The 20,857-nt window shown below is 41.4% G+C and overlaps 2 protein-coding genes across 2 annotated transcripts in view; one reads left to right on the top strand and one right to left on the bottom strand.

The window, feature by feature from the left end:
- The window catches only part of LOC119165748 (neuropeptides capa receptor), a 98,904-nt gene extending 85,312 nt beyond the window's left edge, over nt 1-13,592 (bottom strand). Inside the window, exon 1 of the mRNA XM_075871344.1 lies at nt 13,257-13,592. The gene's annotated coding sequence lies outside the window, so the exon portion shown is untranslated. The remainder of the gene's footprint in view (nt 1-13,256) is intronic.
- A 378-nt stretch (nt 13,593-13,970) lies between these two features.
- LOC119165267 (dermonecrotic toxin SPH) overlaps nt 13,971-20,857 on the top strand; it is a 137,772-nt gene continuing 130,885 nt past the window's right edge. Inside the window, exon 1 of the mRNA XM_075871343.1 lies at nt 13,971-13,992. The gene's annotated coding sequence lies outside the window, so the exon portion shown is untranslated. The remainder of the gene's footprint in view (nt 13,993-20,857) is intronic.

Raw genomic sequence — 20,857 nt, 5'->3', positions numbered from 1 at the left:
TGCGATGCTTGAATGTAGGACGCTCGTGTTTTTAAGGCAATATATTTATTTTTACTGCATTTTCAAGCAGAGGACGATCTTTAGACCGTATTCCCGAGCAGACCCGTGGCCGTGTGGTAGAACACAATGTGCTATGGCTGCAATGATGCTCGAATGGGACAAGAAAAAAAACAGACGCAAATGCGAAGATTTTGTTCAATATTCCTCTAAACATGCGATTACAGTTCAACGAAGTGTCACACTTTTTAGTGAGTGATGCTTAGGGGAAACAAATACACACGTCTTTCTCATCAACAAGCCACAAGCTTTCACGTGAGGAAACGTGCTGTTCGATTCAAGTGAGCAGCAAATACTTCGAACATTTTCTACTTAAAGTGGGAAAATAAGCCGAACCCAATTAGTAGTTCAATGGAGCTTACGGTGAACCAGACTAAGAGTGTACCTTGAACCTCTAGGTTCAACGAAATCAATGGCGTAACAGGAAGAGATTGAGTCGAGCTTCATGGGTAACTCGATGCTGTAAGCTCAGCAAGACTAGAAGTTGTGTGAGTAACTAGAATGAACAGAATGAACGAGAATACTGAGCGTGCAACTGGAACCAGAGTAGATTGAGATAATTAGGGTAACTTGAACCATCGTAAAGCGAAGGGTAAGTGCCGTTCACGATCCACCAGCGCAATTTTTTTGAGATGAGGGAGAAAGTGTGAAAAACAGCATAAAAGGAAATTTAGGGATGTGAACGTGCTACCAGTGACTGGTTTGCTACCCTTCTGAGGGTACGGAAAATTGGGGCTCGGGAAGGGGAAGTAGAGATAAATACAAGCGACAATTAAAAAAAAACACATGTGCACATGCAGGGCTTTCTAATGAAAGTTGTTCTGTTAGACCGGTTGAACACTGAAACCGCAGCAGCACTCGCACTGTTTTCTTCTGTGACGTCAAGTCCTGTCGATAACATCGGATTCTTTCTTCCGAAATCTTTCGGTCGTCCATTTGATCGAGCGCGTTGCAAAGCGACTCCCTTTGTGAGGAGTAAGGTGCTTTTGAGATGGACGATTTATCTTGATGACGATGTCACTGAACCCTCTTCCCTCAATGCTCCCATTCTTCTGAGAAAAGATGGGTGTCCTGGTGGTTTGAGTGGAGAGGTGGTCTAAAATGGAATTCCCTTCTCAGTCGACTATGGCGGCTTCGTAGCATACCTTACGCAAAAAAAAGTTTCGAAAATTGAACCTGGAGCTCATTTTTTTTTTTTCGATTTCTCTCCTTGGGTTCACTGTGTCTTGCTTTCGTAAGAGTTTCGTCAAAACACTAAACGCGGCCTTGAGCCATTACCATTTCTGGGTCTTTTTGAAAAATATACTGTTCTAGAGGGTTTTTATCGTGACGTGATATATAGACACCAGTAAAATTTAAGAGATTTATGCCCAAGAACATCACAATACCCATAGCTTATTTGTTAATTTATTATTATTATTATTATTATTATTATTATTATTATTATTATTATTATTATTATTAGTATTATTATTATTATTATTATTATTATTATTATTATTATTATTATTATTATTATTATTATTATTATTATTATTATTAGTATTATTATTATTATTATTATTATTATTGTTGTTGTTGTTGTTGTTGTTGTTGTTGTTGTTGTTGTTGTTGTTGTTGTTGTTGTTGTTGTTGTTGGGGTGGTCGTTGTGATCGTTTGAATTTACTGATTGTTTCATTGCCCCTTCATTCTGGCGCTACGGACTATGTGGGATTGTCTATGAAACGAGCAGTGCCTTAGTACATAAAAAAAAACTTGCTCAAAATTTTTAAATGGTAAATAATAGATAGCTTAGAAACAATTTGTTGAATTATTTGACAACAAAAAATAATAATACTAATATATATGTTTTATCTTGATAACTTTAAATTAAATTTATTTGAAGATGACAAAGAAGATGACAAAATTTTTGAAAAAGATTTTTGAATTTCATGAACCATACACATTCTTCTGGTTCGAGTCTTGTAGGTAATCGCACTCATACGGCCTGGCAAATGCTCCTGTGGCTAAAACCCAGCACGGTAGCCCCGAAGGAGCGAACCGGAAAGAATAAATTTAATCATAACTTCTGAAGCGGTTCGTCTGAAAGTCCTTTCCTCTGATAGGTGAATAAAGCGCACGTTAAAAGAAATAATCCACAGATTCACTGTAATTGCAATGGAGGAATCAGGTTTATTTACACGACACTCGCAGCTTTGATAAAAAAAACTTAAAAAAAACAGGCAATGAAATAGGGGACGTTCTTTTTCTCAACATTGCATATTTCCCGCTTCGAATTACGATTGCCGCACGAATGAAAAGAAACTACAGGGCTAGTGATGGTGAAAATGTGGCTCCCTTCCGGGAATAAATCTTGTATAGTGTCTTTCTGCAAGGCGTTACCCGAAGGCTGTTAGTTCACTTCCTAAAAGGGCAAGGTTGCTTTTGCACCCGCTTTAATTCGTTCCTATTTGTGTCATCATATTATTATTTAAACATTTATTTATTTATAATAATAATTAATAAATAATATTTTTATTTACCTAATTATTATTTATTAAAAGAAATTCACCGCTACAAAACGGCCTTTTGTAAGGCTAATACAGGAGTGGGAGCTTCCCTGTAATACTATCACACTCTGCATTTATGTACACAGGGGAATATCGTTTCAGAATATATAATGTGAGGGGGTAAACCATACTCTTGATCACCTCAAACATGCTAATATAACACGAACATGCCAACAATTGTATTGTATGCAATATAACAGCGGCAACGCTACAGTTAAAATAACATACAGTTATAAGTCAACATTTTTAAAGTACATACAATTACTACGTTTCAGTTAAAGCACCACAAACTACGTCTCGGGTATGTCTTCGGGAATTAGTGTCTGTCGCTCTGATTAAGTTGTGTCTAGCAAAAAGAAGCTAAGCAATCGTGGATTTGCCCTTTCTCGGGCTTTTCGTCAAGATATTCAGGAATAGAAAATTTGTTCCCCTAAATGATGCTTATACTAAATTAAAAAAAAACAAATTGTGAATGGCATGACCCGAGGGCTCTTAACTTAATTCGCGATCTCCCAATAGCTTTGCGAAACAAAATTGAATTTTAGTCGGGAGGCTTTTATGTTTCAGCGGCGTATGATTGTGCATCGCTTGTGTAAATTAAAACAGAGACAAAGGCAGTGCTCAACAGATCAAGTGAGATAGAAAGATAAAAAACAGAACTTGCCTATATTTTTCGCACATGAGCTATATATCCCAGTTGATGCTTATTAGGCAGCTCATGTTTACAAAAACACAATAAAATGTGCAGCCGAACCACGACTGTTTGAATAATTTCTTCTGTGAGGACATACATTTTCCCCGTGTCTAATGAAAAAGGCTCAATAATTAATCATCTAATTATCCACCTTATACCGATTGCGAGCCTTAGAGATGAAGATAAGTGAAGTCATATATTCATGACACAGTTTCTTTGAGAACTAAATTTCGAGACAGTGATACGTAAATACTGATAAGCGTGTGTCGCCGTTCCAATTCGTGCACCGGGAGCGCTATAGAAGCGGCTTTAGCAAATTCGTTGTTTGTGAGAGACACTTAATTTTAACACTATTTTTAAGGTGATGTGAGACTTTGTTTAGCCAAAAAAACTTAATTTTTGGATTGTGCATCACCTGCCAGAGAATTTATCTATTTTTCAGAGAGTGTGTCATAGTAATGATCTTGTGGTTTCAAACATTTTTTTTAAATCTTCTCTGATCGATACATGAACAAGAAATGCACGTGTATCTATATGCAATCGCTGCAAAACAATAATATCCATGTTTGTGTACTTTTGTTTCTCATACACTATCAGGCCCATGTACACACAAATTTTCGCATGCGTTTGCTTGTGGCTTTAACATAACTGGAACTCGAATCAGTAGTCTAGGTACATTTGTTTATTGATTGATTGATTTGTGGGGTATACCGTCCCAAAACCACCATATGATTAGTAGAGACGCTGTAGTGGATGGCTCCGGAAATTTCGGCCACCTGGAGTTCTTTAACGTGCACCCAAATCTGAACACATGGGCCTACAACATTTCCGCCTCTATTGGAAATGTAGCCGCCGCAGCCGGGAATCGATCCTGTGACCTTCGGATTAGCAGCCGAGTACCTTAGCTACTAGACCACCGCAGCGGGGCTAGTCACATTTATGTGTTTAGCATAAAAATATTCATAAGTGAGAATGTTTTGTGCATTGACAAACGTAAAAAAAAACATTTTTTGTTAGACTTCTGCAGAAAATTTGTTTCTAGCCTTGCGCATAGTCGCATTTCTTTATAAATTTCAGATTTTAATAAAAAGTATGTGTGTAGAAAAATTAAAACAAAAAGTACCTAAGCACATTTGGTAACTATATTTGAGTTCAAATGTAACCTGCGTCTAGATTTAAAACACCTTGCAGATTTTGTATCCGCAGCTTGTGTTACCACAGCTGTCACGCCAGTTTTAAAAATCACAATTGAAGTCTCATCCCACCTAAATTGCGCAGTTACAATTCTTTTGTATGTTGTTGTCTGCATTGACGTCTGGCATATAACTAATTTTGAAACGATCCGAATTTTTTTAGAAATTGTTGAACAGTCATTTCTGAATATATTCAGAACATATAATTTATGTACAACAGTCATTTCTAAATATATTCAGAACATATAATCTATGTACAAAAGAAATAACTTGCTGTGTTTATTTAGGCAAGGAGTATCAGACAAGCTTCCAGCCGCTTTCCGGTTAAAATGGACATAAAACGCTAATATTGACTAGGTTAACAGGCAAGGCATCAATGTTCGTAAATGTAAAGGCATGTTCTTTTTTTTTCTTTTCATGGTCTCCTAAATTGTGCTTCAAGTTTTTATGACTTCTCGGCATGCTTACTGTGTCTGATAATAGGTCTGTTCATTTTTATAAGGAACCTATTTAAAGAACGGTTGGTGACTACGTTCGGCTCCGGCTACTTCTCTTGGCCTAAATAATAGTTTGCATAGTGAAGTTGTCAATAACCGCAAAACAGTAAAACATATGTATGGGTGAATATTAACATTCCTCAACCAAGCACCACAATATAATTGTCTATGCAACAGTATTGCCCATAAGTCACACATGTTCACTCACCCGAAGCGTCTACGCTTTGCAAAAGTGATCATCAAAGGGATCACACGACAGTCAGTGGGCGTTTGCCCACTATTTAAATACAATCATTATAATCACAGTTGAGTATTAGTTATTTTGATGTGCAAATACAAGTTTTACGTCGGATGATCAACAAGAAAAGTTACCCTGCTTTTAAGAATTTTTTTTTCACGTATACAACAATTTTTTTCTTCTTTCCATCTTCATACCGTCTCTCATAAAAGCTCGTTTCCTTTGAAAATTACGGCAAGTTCTCCAGCTCTCAATTTGTATAAAATTATATTAATGCTTCTTTTGTTTTTGTGCATTCGTTTCACAAAAAAGGTAACCAAAAAAATTTTAAATCCAAGTTTTTACCGGAGAGTTGGGCGTGTCATCCATCTTCCGGGCACGTGGTGGTGAAGCCTAACCACACGGGAACGAAGAGGCAATTATGTGACTTCGTGGAAAGAAAGCACGCGAGGTTAAAGTTAAGCCGAGAAAAACGGACAACCATAAGTAAAATCTGCAAAGTGACTCTATGGTGTCTTTGAAGACCGCTGAACGAGGTATTCCCAAGTTTTGTTTTAAAATTGGCTTTCGCATCGTGTGCGAGTAACGCGAAAATGAATTCTTAAGAACCGTTGCATAGCCTCTGTACTGTTGAGAACTATCCCCGCGCGGATGATACTTGGAAGAAGATTTAGGCGATGGTGACGTAATTCGCACTCAAAGTGTTGGTACACTAGGATACCTTTTAACGTAGGAAAATGAAAGAGACAGTGTTCAAAAATGCGCTTCTTAAAGAAGGCAATCTAAAATCATTTTAGAGTGGCTTTAAAACATTTATATAAAAAAGTATGTGAGATCACGGAAGAAGCTGAAGCATAATTTTGCGATAAGGTGAGAGCTGGACCAAGTGCAGGTAATTTGCAAATGAAACTAGTTTTTGTGCGCGAAGAAATGAAGGGAGGAAGGGCGGGATTGTTTGCCATACACTTCCAAAAAATGGCGTGCTCCTACGGAAACTCACTTCGTTTTTCTCACGGAAAAGTTTTTTCAGCCATTGGAATTAGGGCTCCTTTTTGAACAATCTATTTATATGTGATTGACAAGAACTTGTGAATAAGAATAAATAATATCTTAAGTAACAATGAAAAAACAATAAATTTACCCCTATTTTTATGGATACTGATGTCTTATATCTTTATCTACAGTTTTCTATACCCATTGCGACTGAGAAATAACATGAAGGTTATTTCACGCTAAGTTATTCGAATACACCGTATACTTGTGTTTTACTTTCGGAATATGTTCACATTTTTTTTTATAATCAGCGCTCTTACACTAGTGATTTTTTAACATATCAAAATTACCTGTATGCCAAGCCGCAATGTATAAAGCTTGTGTACGAAAGCATTTTCACTGTGTGATCAAACATTGTTGTTAAAAGGGCCATGACGGGTTCACCCACCTAAGTGTGGTTTTAAGTGAAATACAAAAGTAAAGGTTCTGTTGAGCTGGTATTTGTAATAATATTAGACCGTAAAAGAAAATTTTATTGCAATGTGAGCCCTTGAAGTCGCTGAATATAAGCCCCGCCTACCACCGGCAACCGCCATTTTTCCATGGTGTGTCCGACTTCATGTGCTTCATCTAGCGGTGTAATGGTCGTCTTCCTAAGTTTCAACCGGTGCAGACTGTTAATTCTTAATGCTGTACTGAAGAAAGGTCTAATCACTTTATTTCTCGTGCAGCTGAGAGTTTACCACAATACAGACACTTTCAAGACGAGTGACTTTTGACGTCACTGCTCACGAATGTGTCAATGTTGTCAGACTGTCAGGCAACTCGCGAGTGTATAAAAGTGCTCACTATAAAATAAATACTTCACCGAATGTGCTGAAGTTTTGCCAGCTTTTTTTGTAACCACCCAAAAAATAAAATCCAGGTGACAATTATAAAATAAGCGAAAATAGGGTGCCATGGCCCTTATAAGTCTAATGTCTCTTAAAAGTGGCTGATTCAACAAAACTCTTTTTGTCACAATGCCATCAAATCGTAACTGAAATGGCGACGCACACCTACAGCTTTTAGAGAGAGCTACAATAAAACTAACGCTTGTCCCAGGATCCTTCCAACGGAGATATCAATTGATACCTTTTCTTCTCCAATGATAGGTTGCGTAATTCGCGAGCCCTTGAAATAATCGCGTGGGCATTGTAAATCCTCACAAAAGTAATTGCTACATTTTCAGGCAAAAAGTTGGGTATTCCAAGTTATGGTTCAACTTTCATAGTGATGCTTAGAAATATCAGATGTCCCATACATTACTTGGAATATAAAACCCAGGTCTAAAACTAGAAATAGGTTTTTTTCTTGACGAAAGCCTTAGAGCTTTATAAAAAAAAACAACCACTAGGCCTGTGCGCAACGCGCAGCACAGCGACATCGAAAGCATGAAGAGCGGCCTTTCTAGAGGTTTTTTTTTTTTTCAACATTCCTTGGTTAAACGATTACAAGAACACTTGAATGTTACCCACTTCCCCAATCATTATCGTAATTTTTGTGTAGTAAGGAAGCATAACCATGCCATTTTTCGTCATTCTTTGGAGAAGCGTGGTGCCTGCTACACACGTGCAATGAATTTTGTTCAACTGCTCAATACTGTGGCTGACGACGATGAATAATTGCGGCTCAAGTTTTCGTAATGGGTGGGAACTTTTCGACGAACCACTCGTTGCCCAATTTTCATTGTATGTTACTTCGTTGTTCATTGCAGGGTAGCAAACCGGATGTGCATCTGGTTAACCTCCCTGCCTTTCCTTGCATCTTTATCTCTCTCTCTCTCTCTCTCGTTGTTCATTTGGCTGTTATAAGACGCTTTGTTTCTTGTATTAACGAAATTGCTTTGCTGACAAGTAGCCTGCCTGATGTCAGTTAGAAGAAGAGGTCCAAAGCACCGGTGTGGCTCAGTGGTAGAAAACTGCGCTTGCACGCAGGAGGACCGGGTTCGAATCCCGTCGCGTCACTGGGGCTTCTTTTGTGTCTTATTTTCTGTGATTGTGGTTACGGACGCCGGAGGCGGCGGCGGACAACTACGGCACACGCGACCCTTCTTGTGATCTCATCCCCTCACCCCTTCCCCCAGTGCAGGGTAGCAAACCGGACGTGCGTCTGGTTGACCTCCCTGCCTTTCATTTCTTCCCTTCCTCCTCCTCCTCCTCCTCCTCCATAACAGCTTTCGCTGTAGAAGTGAAATACAAATTTCCATTTCCTTCCTCAAATTGTTGAGATCTCACAGATGAGAACTAAAAATATTGGCGATCAGAATTCGCAATTTTTTTTCTGACACTCACATAGTTACTCATCTAAGCACACGTTTCCTCTGGTCGTACACCTCATAGAAAAGCGGAAGTAAAGGAAACGCACCGACGACCGGCTCATTTTAAGACACTTCCTAATGACAGCACGATACTAAAGGCGCCAAGAAAAGTATAAGGTGCATTATTTGCTGCTTCCAACTCTTGCGTAGCAATTGTGACAGAAGCGCAAATGAATTTGCGTGGACAAAAAAGCTTTTTCGCTTATACGAACCTAACACAGAATATTCGCTATACCACTATATATACTAAAAAAAAAACCATAATTTATGAACATGCCTTGCTTTTTTCACATTATTTGGTGTATTATTCAGTTCTTGCAATGTCTTTATTGATATTTTTTCACATATTTCTACTAGTTTAGTTTAATTGTACATGTCTGTACAGTCCAAATTTGTATAGGCAATTCATTCGTGTGCCGAATAAAGTTGCTTTGTGTGATTTTTATCGGACATTTTCCCACAACTCCTCCTTTCGGACTCCTTGTGAAGATGTTGCACCTTGACACGCGTATATAATTTCGCGATTCAATTACTAATAATATCCTGGGTATTCCGTGCCAAAACCAAAATTTGATTTCGCACGGATTGCTGTAGTGGAGGTCTCCGGAAATTTCGATCCTATAGTTTATAACACATGTACGTTGACCTTGAAATTCTGCCTCCATCTGCAGCGCAACCGCCTCGAGCAAGATTAAACCCGCGAACTACGGTTCAGTGGCCGAGCACCATATAACCACTGCTCCACCGCAGCGGTCAGCGATTCTGTTAAGAAACTGGTTTATTGTTGGCTGTTGATCGCAGCGTTTATTTCTGAAACTATTTTTCTGCTGAGTATTGAATTCGTCAAATCTCATGATTGTTCGGCAAGTTTGACGTGATTGTGCCATGGTTTCGTCTTGTAATCACGAAACGTTAAGCCCTGATGCATCGATGTATTGGTTATTGGTATCGTTGTACTCCCTGGAGCGATGCAAAAACAAGACACCCAATGATCAAAGGCTTCACGAGGCAGACGTTACGGTAATATAATAATGTTTAATGCCACGACGTATGTTTCGAAATTGAGCTTGCTCTTGGTCAGAGGGTCAGCCAACTGAAAATTCCAACGGACGATGACGGGCATTTCATTTACAGTTACCATTGCGTAAGAGGACATTTTTGCGCATATGTGCAACTTACTTTATCGAACCTGTGAAGTCAGTCTATGCTAATTGTGCGGAAGTTAAGCATACAGCTCCAGTGCAATGAACAACGTGTCTACTGTGTAAACAGTGAAGACCCGATTGCAAACTTCGTTAGCAGTGCTGCGGGCGGAGACGAAATGTGCCGTCACGCCGAAGTACGCCCACACTATGTCGTGGTGCGATGTGAACACACTCCGACCAGCCTATACCTTAGGTTAGGGATGATTTGCATTAGACCTACAAGTGGGCGCCCATGTTTGCACTCGGTGACATTAAGAAAATTTTCATAAGCCCGCGTAATGCTTAAGTGTTTGCGGCGCGTCTTATCAGCCAGACTGAGATAATTGCGTTAACCCGGAAGAGGACTTAAGCGACTCGGGCACTTGTAGAGGTTACCGTAAAAAATCGATGGTCACATCCTTCGAGTGAGTTTATATACAGATAATAATTATTCAGCGATATTTTACGTGCGATGACGTAATACATTTATGAACATGTTGAATTGAATATCTTTCACTAGATAAGACGTTCTCGATCCTAAAAAAAAAAAATTGGCAGATCCAACGTTCAGTGGCGATCGGTGATATGTGATGCACGAATGAAGAAGATCGATATGTCACTTTAGAATCAGTGCAACAATACGAGGCGGAGGTAAATTATGCCGTACATGACTTCCATGTCATGATTATCATATTTTGACGTGTCCTTTACCTTCGTCATCCATTCACGTCACCTGATACGAAATTTGGTATATGTGGAGCAAGCAAAACGACCACGAGCGTGCTGTGAGCGTAGCATGTATTCAAGTTTTACATGACACGCATATCGTGATTATAATGTTTGGACCTGTCATTTACATTCGTTGTCCATTCACGTCACGTAATACCAAATTTAGTATATGTGGCAATGATGAAACGGCCACGAGCACGCCATGAGCGTAGCATGTAGTCATGTGTACATGACACGCATATGATTATCATGTTTTGACGTGTTATTTACCTTCTTCGTCTATTCACGTCACGTCATACCGAATTTGGTGTATGTGAAGCGAGCGAAACAGCCGCGAGCGAATCATGAGTGTGGTATGTTATCATATTCATACATGGCACGCGTGTCATGGTCATCATGCTTGCACCAGTCATATACCTTCGTCATCCATTGACGTTACGTAACACCAAATTTGGTATATGTGGAGCTAGCGAAAGGCCCGATACACTCCAACGTAACGTTGACGCGCACACTCTTGGCGCAGCAACGCTACGCTAGCAAAACGCGAGCACTCCATAGTCTGACGCCAGGTGCGACCGGCGTCCGTCGGCGCGGCCCGGCGGCAACCGGTGCGAAATGCAACGTGCTGCATTTCGCGCCGATTACGTTATCCATCTCTACCCGGACAGCACTGCCTCTGCCTCCGTTTCTGGTGGAGGGACGCCCGGGCGCACTCAGACACGCATGTGTCAAAGCAACGCAGCGCGGCGCGCGCCTGAGAGTGTATGGCCGTCAGATTGGCGCCTGGCGTGGCATCGCCGTGACGAACGCCACGTCGAAGTGTATTGACACCTCGAGTACGACATCTAGTCACGTTCCTAAATGACACGCATCTTATGATTATCGTGTTTACACCATTATCACGTTTATCGTGATTATCATGTTTGCACATTCGTCATCCATTCACGTGACTTAATGCCAGGTTTGGCATATGTGAAGCTAGCGAAACGGCCGCAATGCGTCATGAGCGTAGCATGTAGTCATGTTGTTACATGACACGCCTCTCATGATTATCATGTTTGCGTTTGAGTTTGAGTTTATTCAACCACGTGACAAGTACACAAAATTACACTGCATACGTGGTTTGGTGCAAAGGGAAAATAAGCTGCATTTCACAGCTTGACTGGCCCCTTCACCCAGAAAAAAATCTTAACTACAAATTTAGAAAAATTACAAAATTTACAGGCAGCGGAAAGCGACAATACAAAAAGAAACACGCATGTGGTCCATGACAGCAAATATAATGACAATTCTGAAATACATACAAAAATATTCATAACAAAGCAATGTACGAAAGAATAAAAACTGAATAACCATTACAGAAATTCTGGTGACGTTGGTTGAGAGCAAAAATTGAAAAGGATGCAAACAAAATGAATAATAACGAAATTCCGGGCTCGAGGTAAGGATCGAACACGGGTAATTAGTGCGACAACCGGGTTTTCGACCACACAGGAACGCGCCTACTTGTGATGCAGTGAAAACAACTTCCTTTGCTTGGAAACGCAGTCCAAGTAACTTTCATGCGTTACAAACATGCGTCCTGTACACATGCTTTTCAATACATGAAATATTGCAGTAGTGATGCATGATACAATTGTACATTGCCATCAGGTGTGAGAACGTGTGATCATCACAATGACTTCGTGCTTTAAAGCAGGTCGCCCACTGCAAAAGGCACGCACGACACTGCTCCTATTCTCTCGAAGCGTAGTTAGTGCATAGCAAGTTCGAAGAAATTTCATGCGCAAAGTGTTTAAAGTACGCGCTAGAGACGGAATATCACTTTCGCATTCCACTCTTAAGAGCGAGCCTTAAGAATCCCCCAGTTTTCTCGTTGAGGGGACTAATATAAAGAAATAAAATTTACCATTGGTCACTTCGCGTCTCCAAAAAAAATCGAAGTGTTCACCTGTGACATGCTACTGGCAGCACTTGCATTACTGTGTGAGAGAGATTCATTGTTAAGAACGATAAGCGAGTGTTTCGAAATAAGTACCATTCACGAGGTGCTAGTCTTCACTAGAAACTTCCACGCGCGTCACCTTTTAAAATATTTCTTTTTATATTATTATAAAAATGAATAATATTACATAAAGCTATAATAATATATAAATCATTTATTTCTTTAAGTTGTTTTTATCATCTGTTCGCAGTGTATATGTTTTATTTAGGTAAATATTTACTTATTTATTTATTTAATTATTTATTTATTTGTGTAATATGTTTTTGCGTGGCAAGCGAAGCTATACATATATTTGTCTGCTGTAGCTCTGCGGTAATATAACTGTTGAAGACTGACCCGTCAAAAAGTTTCTTGTAAAAGCCCTTCGTGTTTTTTTTTTTATGTAAGCGAATCAACAATTAGTAAGTTTTCTGATCTAGTGAGATAAAACTAACAGGAATCATAACACAAGTTAACAAATTAATGTTGATAGGCTCGAGCACACTACATGATTTTTTTTTCAGATACTTCACCAACTGGGATGAATATCACACACCGAATTTACTAATAGGAGAACCAGGCATTACTTTACTAGCGTCCTAAACCTTTCGGTTAACTTTCTATTCACTTTGTTTATCCTAGAGCTAACACTAGCGATACATCTTATATTTGACAAATCACTTCAAGTCACCCAGTTCCCAGACGGTACGCGAAACTGACTGTGAGCCACTCATGAGCGGAAAAAAAAAAGAGGAATTATTCCTAATGGATAACTTACCCCACAAGTCAATGATGACGATGCAAGGCTTGCGACGTATTTGTTTTGACTGCTGCCCAAGTGGGACACCGCGAAATTCCTTTCGGGCGAAGAATCGGAGAAAGAGTGACACGTCAAACACAAAGGCCACCACAGTTCGCACGCGGGTATCCAACAAACAACTCACGTAGACGAAGTCCGCTCCGAGCAGTTAAGACGAGACAACGTCACGACACCGCGGTTTCAGCGCTTAGCGTCAGTGCCAAGCTCGAGTTCAAACCCAGCGGCGCGGTCGCGCGTCGTCGCTTCTCTTTTTTTGCTCCTCCTTCAACACCGGGAGGCGCTAAAGTTTTGCAATCCTCTTCCGGGCTCTTCCCGGGCGACTCTGGCCCCGAGACCGACGCGACGCTGGCGCGCGCTTCTTTTGCGCCCTCTCCACCGAATCGACCCTCCGCTTCTTCACTCTGCTCCCTTCTCTCCTCGGTCCATCTTTCTCTCTTGGGGTTCGAACGTTGAGTTATCCTCCCGCCTCTGTTTCTCCGGCTCGGGTGAGCTGTGAGCCCCGTCAGTGTTGAGGCTTCAAGGATGGGGGATGGTAGCGCAGACAACGAACACGGACAAGAGAAGGCACATAGACACAACACTCTCTTGTCCGTGTTCGTTGTCTGCGCTACCATCCATCATCATGCAACCATACCAACAAGCCCAAATCGCCACCCTCATTCAAGGATGGGGTTGCAATCGTTGCAGTGAGTGAGTAAGTGATTGATTGATTTATTGATTGATCGATTGATTGATTGATTGATTGATTGATTGATTGATTGATTGATTGATTGAGTGAGTGAGTGAGTGAGTGAGTGAGTGAGTGAGTGAGTGAGTGAGTCACTTTTTCAGACAGCGCACAGCACGTGTGGGCTGTGGGCTACTGAATGAACGAATGTGTTAGTTGATGAGATTGTGTGGATGAAACCACTTGCTGACTGAATCAATATACTTGAGCGAAAGAATAACTAATACATCGGTGACCATGTGATCGAGTGAAATAAGTTTAGTGAATAAACAAATGAGTGGGCATTAAAGTTAATCACCCTAACCTTCTGAGTTCTACGTGTCGCAACCACGATATGATCACGAGGGACGCCTTAGTGAAGTGCTCCGGAAACATTAACCGTCCAGTGCAACTTAAAGTGCACTGTCATTGCACCGTCGACGGGCCTCTGTTGTTTAGCCAGCATCGAAATGCGACCGCACCGGCTGATATTGAACCGAGACATTTTCGGTCAGAAGCCGTGAATCGTAACCACTGTACCACTTCGGCAGACTGGGCAACAAATCTGAGAGCAGACAAGTGAATGAGAGTGCAAAGATTGGGGTCAGGCTATTTCGAATGGGTGCATTGAATAAAGCCAACCAATCAGGTGTACTTAGTCAACCAATGAGACGAAAGACAATGACTCGTCGGCGTCTCTTTCCCGCGTCTCTCCTCAAGTTTTCCGGAGCTCGCCGCCGGGGCCAGGCTCGGCGTTGTCGCACCTAATAACGTAAGGAGTACAATAATTGTTTTTCACTCGTTCAGAGCCGACAATACAGTCGTTACCTTGGACAAGTTAGCGTGGTTAAACAGAAATCCTTTTATGGTGAGATATTTCTGAAGAAATGTTACTCACGTTAGTAAAAGCTTAATACTGCTACTACTACAACTGCTTATTCTTTTTAGGGGCGAAACTCCTTATAGCGACACCTGTTCATCCCTCGTAGCCGTTGTAGTATGTAACAAGTATAACATTTTAACCTCCAAGGTGGCGCCGGTGAGAGACTTTTTTGTGCATTGTTGAACAATAAAAAATACTGCTCAATGTACATGCCATTGTCTGCTAATGGGGAATGAGAGAAGGAGCATTCGGCTTTTAATTAGCGCGCACGCTGCGATCCTGATTAACATCCATTGGCATGTACATTGAGCACTATCTGAAGGGAAAGGGTTGCTACGTTATACTCGCTGGGTGTAACCTCTTTAGTTTTAGAAAGGTTTAGTGAGCATTGAACTGCGGTGCCATGAATACAATGAACTAGTACATGCCATGAATGAACCCGAGGTGGTTAAAGGTAAGAAGTAAATACGGAGCGCAAGCCGTAAGAAAGTAAAAGCCGAATTCTCCTGTCTCTCATTTCCCATTAGTAGCCATAGGCATGTACATTGAGCAATATCTGACAGAAAAAGGTTGCTACGTTATACTCGCTGGTCGTAACCTCCTTGGTTTTAGAAAGGTTTAGCGAGCGTTAGGCCGCAGTGCCATGAATACAGTGAACTAGTATATACCGTGAACTCGAGGTGGTTAAAGGTGGGAAGTAGACCCGAAGCGCAAGCCGTAAGAAAGTGTGCGTGTGCCACCTCTCGTTTAGTCCTTGAAATGTCCGCTGCATGGCGGTGCTTCTATATGGGGAATATATGATGAAAAGATGTGAGATGGTGGTACTTGGAGTGTTCAATTGATAGACGAACGGACACACAGACAGATGCATGGATGTGCGCATGAACGGACGCAGGGGCGGATGCATGGAAGAACGTAGGGGCGGATGCGCGAACAGACGCACGCACGGACGGGCAGATGGACGCATGGACGGTCACACAGACGGACGCATGGACGGACGGAAGCAAGAACGAATGGACGGACGAATTCTTCGCCCTCTCTCCATCATTCACTCCGTGGATATGCTGCCATTTTTTTCTCCTGCGTCTTCTTCTTTGTCTCCTACAAAAACTACGATGACGACAACTACGTAAAAATTTAGACTAAGGTATCTTCACTTCAAAAAATACATTCTCTAACGGCTTTTTTAAAGGTCGTTACCTTCGAGCTTCAAATTCCTTGGAGGCCACAGTAAGTACTTCACTCCTAACATGGATCAAAGTGACTAGTGTAGAACTTCACCTCCACACAGCATTCACCAATAGCCACATGAGCCACACTGGTTTGACCACTGACGCACGCTGCGACAACTTAGGTACTCCAAAATCAACGGAATGCATTCTTTTTATATTGCTAACCATACAGAGAAGAAAGAGCTTGTCTCCAAGGTAGCATACGCTCACCTTCCTAACCACCGCTAGGTATGTCTCGTGAAAATACTTGGGTCTTCACCTTTTTCTTCCCAGCAAACTCAGACTTTAACATTTTTGCTGATATTCCCCGAGTGGACCTAATAACCTAATTACGTTTACTTGGTGCATGAAACGTATTGTAACCTATACCACAACTATGACATATAAACATGCGCATACCCAGATCATAATACTTATGTTTATTTTCCTTGCCTTCCTTTCCTCTCTGGTCTTGTTGTCCTCAATTTTCCTAACATACATAAATCAGCCTTTAGGGACCTCTAAATACGCCGGCAGAATTCTCCGTCTTTAAATAAAAAGCCATCTCGTTCACAAGTGTAATACCCTAACATTATTGCTTAAGTGAGCAACCACACGCCTCAATTCTGTATATCCTACGAATGATCGGAATAAATTGTAACTGTCACACTGAATAACTAAAGCTTGCTAGAATTCGGGCGCGCAAAATAAATAAAAATAGAAACAAATAGAGCCCGTAAAAGAACACGATGGTAAAATAACGGCAAAACAACGTCCACAGCCACAAGGACCAAACTGTTGCGAAGGCCGGCCGCGTTTCGCCAGACACTCAAGGCGGGTCCCAAGTACGAGGTCTTCACGACACGCTTTAGCCATTTACAAGTCCATTTCCGAATCAAAGCGTCGTTCCGAACATTGACCTTCCGAGAAAGCACTCTTTCAGACCTTCGCGTTGTGCTTTGGAATGCTCTGAAAGATAGAAAGATATACAAAAAATACAAGCGTTGTGCACTTGAGCGCTTCGACAAGTTGATCCCCTTAGAGCACCACCAAACACATCTTTATACTATATTATTTTTCCCGTGCACATTTTCTTGTTGTTATTTCCAATTTGTCTTATTTTCGCAAGACGTGATTACAAACACTGATTCATTGCATTTGCTCTCTGCACATCATGGAGCACAAACGTCGTTTGGTAGCCACTGTTAGTATTGCAGACCTTTCTTTTTGATCGATTCCCCTCTCTTTACCACACGTGCTTCACTTAATGTCCTTGTTCTTCTCGCTTTCGCCCTTTTCTACATATTTTCCAGCTTCGATTCTCAAATTGCATTTTTCTTATCGCGAAATGTGATTACGAACGCTTATTTATATCATTTGCTTTCTGCTCACCCTGGAACACAAATCTCTCGGTTGCATTTGCTGGAATCGCTCCCCTTTTGTATATGATCGATATCTGTGTTTCGCACCACATATGCGCCATTGTCTCTTTTTTTTGTTTTCTTTCCTCAACTCTGAATCATTCAACGTCACTGGGGCTTACATTAATCCCGATTCCTCCCCATTTCTTTCCACCTTTCTCGAAGCACGAGATAAACGAACTCAAATCGTGTTTTCTCCTTCGCCACGCGAGAGATAAACAATGAGAATGATAAGGTAACCCTCCGAAAAAGCGGGCACGACTCGCGGAACGGCATTCTCCTCTCCATCCCTAGAGATTGTCAGAGTGTGTTGACGTCGCAATGTTTCATACCGTGCATGGAATGGCTTCCTCCGGATGAACACTTCGATTCCCTCGACTGCGTTTGTGTGGATGTGGTGGGAGTTTCTTGCAGCGTGAAATGCCAGACAATCGTAATGGGAAGCGAGAAACAAATGGACGTGTATGGCAGACCATATCCTACATTCCGAGTTATCGCCTTTGCTGCGGGCATCTCTCCGTGCAGGGTTGGCACATGGCGAAAGTTTGGTGTGATGGGACGCTGGGTAGCCGAAAAAACGAATGCCTCGAAGTGAACAGGAATCAACTCCAGTGCACGTTTCAGGTGTGAAGCAGCTCAGCCTCCCGGCTTGCTGGTGTTTAAGGTCGTCACAGTGTGTCATGTAGTCGTGGTCTCACTACAATTGAGTAAGCACCACAAAAATAGCCTAAATCATACCACTCCCCGCATGTCCATCAGAAATGAAGGCTACAATTCCCTTAACAAACCTGAGATAGCACAACAAATAGCCGACGGTGTTAGTTCAGTTCAAACACTCTTCCCCACATGCCGTAGGTAAATGAAATCGGACGTGTGGGAAGAAGAAGAAAGAGAAGACTTAGGGTAAGCAGCACTTCGATGCAGTTTTAAGACGATGTTATTGGAAACAACCTCCCTGCATGCCCTGTTTCAGGCATGGCACCAATACTGCCTCATCAAAGAAATGTCTCTGAAGACACTTCATGTTTCGCCCCACCCCAGTTTTTTGTATTTTTTGTCTTTCTGTCCGGCTAAGGCACCGCGAATTGGTGCGTGCCACGTTTGCCTTGGCTAACCATGATGTTTGCGGAAACCTCACAATTTTTAAAACTTGTTTTTCCGGACGTCCTTCTCACCCCCAAATCAAAGTTAATTTGATTTTGTGGCTTTCGTGACAGTGGGAAGGGAAAACCACCGAGAAACAGTGTGATATGCCGGTGCTTTTAAAGAAACTCTGAGGTAAGCAGTGAGACGTAGCTAAAACGCTTATATCGAGGTGAACTTTTGAAGAACTGATTCTGTGTTTAAATTTTTATGTCTTCTGCTAAAAACATGGACATCCATGATTGTATATTAGTGTCTAAAGACACAATAGGACGTCGGCTAGACGTCAGAAAAACATTGTAATGAGAGAATGGGGAGGGAGGGAGAGACACTAAAAGATAACATCCAACTAGATGCAACGTTGGGCTGGTTGATTCGTTGCATTAAGTTGTGCTTCAGGTAGACAGTAAAAATTACGGTGACAAGGAAAGGGATAGAAGGAGCTCCATTACAACCTATTGCTCCCTTTTCGTAAGCGTGAAGCACTTTTAGGGACCCCGGCTGTCTTATGCTGTCGTATGTTGTCGTCGCATGGTATAAAGCAGAAAAATAACGTATAGTATAGACGTCTGTAGCACATTGAGCGGGTTGGTCGGTTGGACCCAAGAGGAATGGCTCAACCCACCATGACAGATCGGCCATGAAACGTGCGGCTGTGGGATATCGGGAAAAAGAAAGAAATAAAATGGGGGGGGATGCCTAAATAATTTTTAGATGAACCGAAAGCTTAGTTGTGGTAATGGGCTATTATGAACTGTTTATAAAAACAAAAAGAAACAAATAAAAAATTGAGTGGGCGCTCACCCCATGGAGTAGCCATCTTTCTTTTCTTCTTCGAGCATGTTGATGATATATTAAGCGTGGAACACATTGTGGGCCCGGGCTAAATTCTGCGTTTATCGCTTGGTGAAACGCAAATAGAACCATGTATCAAATAAAAAAAAGAAAATGCAAGCAAGAAAGAGAAAGAATGGTAAAATATGAAGCAAAATAGTTTTAAATAGAAAAAAAGGTAAAAGCGGAACAATGGGACAAGATAAATAAAGAAATAAAAAAAATACAAACAAAAAAAGGCTGCCCAGCACCACACTTCTATGAGGCTTGGTGCCTCTAGTGCTTATCTGTCGTGTTTTTTTAAAATTTTTCTTGAGTGACCGTATGTAGTATACCTCATTATCAGCGGCGAAGCTCACTGCCTTAAGCTGGCAGTCAGATGTTTTGTCACTACAGCATAATAAAATCTAACTATATGTTAGTATAATTATATGCAATGATATATGAACATTGGCTGTAATCTTTTTCGCATGGTCACAAAGAAAACGACACCTGGTATTTACCATACGCAATAATAATTTTCATTTTGCGGTCACAGACAAAAATACGCAGGTTGAAATTCAGTCCTCACCGTTTTCGTTTTCACAAAACAAGCATGAGCCACTTTTCGTAAACAAAAACAACAACGAAATTTCTCCAGCGGAAACACGTTTTATGCACCGACAGTCGCGCTACAGCTAACAGCAAAGCGTGTGCCCGTGAACTGAAGATGAGGACTCACAAAGGCCTTGAACACAACGCCCGATGAAGTTTGGAGAAGATATATAAGGCAAACCGCCTTCGGAAGCGAATGCTGACGTCATCCGGCAGCTTAAATAGATATAGACGTGTCACCTTTGCTCTCCGACCTAGTGGAAAAATGGCAGTAATCTGGGAATTTTTCCTCGAACAGAAAAAAGAAGGGAGTAACCCATACCAGTCCAGAGAAAAGTGGATGTTGTTGGGCTTCAGGACATTGTGGAACGCTGGACCCAAGTTTCGGAAAACGGGAAGCAGTGAAGAAAAGGGACTCGGTTAAAGTGTGTCAGGGATATTGAATGGCCGGCTGTTGAAAGGAGGCGAACTCAAACGCTGCTCATGGGTTCGTAATGTCTGAAAATACGACACTGGAATGCCACAACGGTGCCGAAAATAAGGGAGAGAATAGGAAAATGGGGAAGAGTGACGTCACGCACGCCATTGTTGTCGATGCATGAAAGCGAGTGATGTACACAAGAGGAAGAAAAAAAATCCAGACAAAAATGTGAAAATAGAAGTTTAAGTTGAGAAATCAATCGACTGTGAAATTCGCGCTTTTTGCTTGGAAGTTTCGAGTGTCAGTGTCAGGCAGCTAGATGCTTTTAAATCTGAACCGCAAAAGC

The sequence above is a fragment of the Rhipicephalus microplus genome, chromosome 8, assembly GCF_043290135.1.
Source record: "Rhipicephalus microplus isolate Deutch F79 chromosome 8, USDA_Rmic, whole genome shotgun sequence".
Taxonomy (NCBI): Eukaryota; Metazoa; Arthropoda; class Arachnida; order Ixodida; family Ixodidae; genus Rhipicephalus; species Rhipicephalus microplus.
This window is presented reverse-complemented; position numbering and strand designations above follow the sequence as displayed.